Raw genomic sequence first — 3,978 nt, 5'->3', positions numbered from 1 at the left:
CTCGTCACAGTCACGGTGGGCGGTGTGGCGGATAGGCTCCGCCTACCGCGGAACCGGGGCAGGGCTACGGGTACCGGTGCACCGCGGAGAGGAGCCGGGCGGGGCGGGGTTGGGCTAGGCTTTGTTTCGGTTAGGTGGCCCATAGAGCAGGCGGTGGGGAGAGGGGATCACCGAAGGGCAGCGGCGCAGGCAGGAAGGCAGGCAGCTAGGCAGGCAGCTAAGACCGGGGTCCTGAGGGAGGGCGCTGTTGCTATGGCGACCGGAGGGTGTAGGGCCAGCGCTGAGGTAAACCCCGCGTCCATGGGGGAGCAGGGGCAGAAGGGTTGGGGGGGGGGGGGGGGGTGTCACTGCCAGGGACGCGTTTCACAAGTACATAGCGAAGAACAGGAGTGTCTGCAGGAGCATGAAAGTGATCATCTCCTGTGCTGGGCACTCTTGAGGTCGCACCTCGAATCCTGTGCTCAGCTCTGGGCCCCTCGCTACAAGAGAGGCACTGAGGTGCTGGAGCGGGGCCAGAGAAGGGCACGGAGCTGGTGCAGGGCCTGGAGCACAGCGGTGATGGGGAACGGCTGAGGGACCTGGGGGTTCAGATGGAGAAGAGAAGGCTCAGGGGGGGCCTGATGGCTCCCTACAAGTGCCTGACAGGAGGATGGAGCCAGGAGGGGCTGGGCTCTGCTCCCAAGGAACAAGGGGTGGGACAAGAGGAACCGGCCTCAAGCTGCCCCAGGGCAGGTTTAGATTGGATATTGGGAACAATTCCTGCCCCAGAGGGTGCTCAGGCATTGGAACAGGCTGCCCAGGGCAGGGCTGCAGGCACCGGCCCTGCAAGTGTTCACACACCGTGGAGATGAGGCCTCAGTGCCATGGGTCAGTAGTGGCCTTGGCAGTGCTGGGATAGAATCATAGAATAGTTTGGGTTGGAAAGGACCTTAAGATCATCCAGTTCGAACCCCCCTGCCATGGGCAAGGACACCTCACATTAAACCATGTTACTCAAGGCTCTGGCCTTGAACACTGCCAGGGATGGATCATTCACAACCTCCCTGGGCAACCCATTCCAGTGCCTCACCACCCTCACAGGAAAGAACTTCTTCCTTATATCCAATCTAAACTTCCCCTGTTTAAGTTTTAACCCGTTACCCCTTCTCCTATCGCTACAGTCCCTAATGAAGAGTCCCTGTCCCACATCCTTGTAGCCCCCTTCAGATACGGGAAGGCTGCTATGAGGTCTCCACGCAGCCTTCTCTTCTCCAGGCTGACGGCCCCAACTTTCTCAGCCTGTCTTCATACGGGAGGTGCCCCAGTCCCTTGATCATCCTTGGGGCCTCCTCTGGACTTGTTCCAACACCTCCATGTCCTTTTTATGTTGAGGACACCAGAACTGCACACAATGCTCCAGGTGAGGTCTCACGAGAGCATAAAGTTGATGATCTTAAAGGTCTTTTCCAACCTAGCTGATTGTGTGAAGAGTCAGGGCTGCACTGAGAAGCCTGGCGTGCCGGAAACAACGTTCAGCCTGTCATTAAGTTGTTAATTTGGTCATTAAACTTCCTCCTGTGTTTTCTGTTGACTTACAGAGTGAGGTCATGCATCTGACACGTGTCTGGTAAAACTGCTCAAAAGAAGTGTCTCAGCCCAAGCACCACTTGTTTAACACACTCCAGTGTCAGTGCTGGAAGCAGCAGCACAAGCCACATACAACTCTTATGTTTTCTGTAGCATGGTACAACCGAAGCTTCTCATAAACCTGGACAAAACTGACTGGAAAAGTAGTATTTTGTCTGAGGCTGGAACAATGTTGCTTCACCTATTCTCATAGAGGACAAGAAAATCCAGACATCTATATTGTAAAAACACAGGAGATGGATACAAGTCACCTTTCTTCTGTCTGATTTAGACCCAAACTGCTGCTTTTGTTTGTGTTCTTGCTCTTTATGTTAACGTAGATGATGTTTAAAGATGGGCACAACCTTCTCATTTCTTAGGTCATTAGTACAGTGGTTTAACTTGTTACATTCTTTACCACTATTGGGCTTTTTGGTCATCTCAGCACATTCGAGCAAGGTATCATCTGTATTTATTTGGCAGGGGGAGGGGGTGTGTCATTAAACAGAGCCTCACTTCTCCAGGGGACAACAAACAGTTTGTCACTCTTAAAAGAAAATACCAACTGCCTAGGGGTTATAGTGCAAGTTTTAATTGATGTGTTCTGCTCCTGTAGGTTGGCTTGGCCTCAACTGATGCACATTTCTGTGCTGTTTGACTACTGAATGCTTGCATTCAAGGAAAATCGACACCAGAGAAGAGGGGGTGACTGTCAGGCAACACTGCAGATTGCATAAAGCCATGAGCAACCTGCTCTAGTGTCACAGCTGAGTCTGTGTCAAGAAGGAGGTTGACATTTATAGCCTCCTGAGATCCTGTCCAACCTGAACTACCAAGTGAGTCACTATTGGATCATCCAAACAGCTGAGCTTCAGCTGAGGTGTCAAATATTGGTCATTTTATTACACAATAACACCTATATATTAAATTGCTTGCATTTGGCCTCTTGTAGATGATAGGAAACATCTCCTGATTGAAAATTCCTTGACATAAAACAAAACAGTATCTCGACTGCTGTTGTCTTGCTTTGAGATTCTCAGGCAGGCTTGTTGGTTTGTTTAATATCAAATAATTACAAGTTTCTTTACTATCAGATAATGTTACTGTTTCATATCACACAAAAGTGGGTTGAGATGCACCCTTGTTTAAGAAGCACATCAAGAGACTCTATGATATAAACTATCAATTGCTTTGGCTGGCTTGTAGGAAAACCAGGTTTCAGTTACTTTAAATATTACTTTGCTGAAGTTGTTGTTGATATGTGGTACCATAAACTGTCCCAAAGGAAGGAATGGTCTGATAATATTTTAACATGAGAGGGATTGAATTGAGATTTTCAGTCCTTAGTTTCACTGTTCAAAGTGACAATACTTTTCTGGATGTTCCCCACAGGAGCCTGGGAAGTGGATTATTGTCCCGATTCAAAACTGCTTCTAGCAGAGAATAGGGGAGGAGGGGGAATCCTTGCCATTTATCAACAGGCAGCAGAACCTTCAGATTTGGCTGCTTGACAGGAGAAGATGCTGTTCCAGCCTCAGGATTTGATTTCATTCTCTCATAAATCTGAGTAAAAAATTCTTACTGCCAAAATTGTTTAAAAGCAAATCCCTGATTCAGGTTTTATTTCTTAAAGATGGAATTTATATTCTTCATTCTCTTCCCATTTGTAATATTTCCTCTATGAGCACAGGACTGATGACTGTTTAATGTTGTTCATTAGGCAGAGTTAACCCTGGGGTCTTTAAAGATGTCAGCGTGTGTCATCTCTGTCTTCAGTCCAAATGAATTGTAATTCATTGTTAAGATATCCTCATTTTCCAGACAATTAAAACCCCCTGAATAATGGTTTGCAGGTGACATGTCAAGGATGTTCTGGGTTGCAGCTGGAAACCAACAAAGAACATACAACATTCTCTGGTAGGATCAGCTCAGTAAAACACAGATATAAAGGTGAGAGGAAAGAGAGGGCCAGAGAGGAACCAAATCAGTTTGGGTTCTCTCTGCCAAGCCTTTGGTGAGCTCCTCACCAGCAGCTCTTGGTCATACCCATCCCCTCTCTTCATTTGCAGCCCTGCCATTGTCCTGCCTTGTTCCCTGGGTGCTTCTGCATTGGCAGCTGTTTTGCTTTGGGTTGTTCTGGCAGGTTTCAAGTCCTGGTTTGAAGCATCATTTTTACTTTCTCGAAACGACTGCAGGGGGTTGAGTTTTGGCAGCTGATTAACTCCATCTCTGCAGGGCACTCATCATCAGTTACCACTGGGGAATGTGAGGAATTGGTTTAACTCAGCCCAGGAGCATTAGGAAATGACATATTGGTGACAGCCTCCCCAGCAGCTGGTGTCACAAATAGTTTAGCTTTGAGCATAGGCTCAT

The 3,978-nt window shown here is 48.1% G+C and overlaps 1 long non-coding RNA gene across 1 annotated transcript; it reads left to right on the top strand.

Annotated features, from left to right (window-relative positions):
- Positions 1-240: 240 nt before the first annotated feature.
- Positions 241-3,540, top strand: LOC136004774 (uncharacterized). Its single transcript, XR_010608591.1, has 3 exons — positions 241-285; positions 2,222-2,441; positions 2,998-3,540. It is a non-coding gene; the product is annotated as an uncharacterized LOC136004774 (long non-coding RNA).
- Positions 3,541-3,978: the final 438 nt, after the last annotated feature.

The sequence above is a fragment of the Lathamus discolor genome, chromosome 1, assembly GCF_037157495.1.
Source record: "Lathamus discolor isolate bLatDis1 chromosome 1, bLatDis1.hap1, whole genome shotgun sequence".
Lineage (NCBI taxonomy): Eukaryota > Metazoa > Chordata > Aves > Psittaciformes > Psittacidae > Lathamus > Lathamus discolor.
Note: the sequence above shows the minus strand (reverse complement) of the source record. Positions and strands in the feature narration are given on the sequence as shown.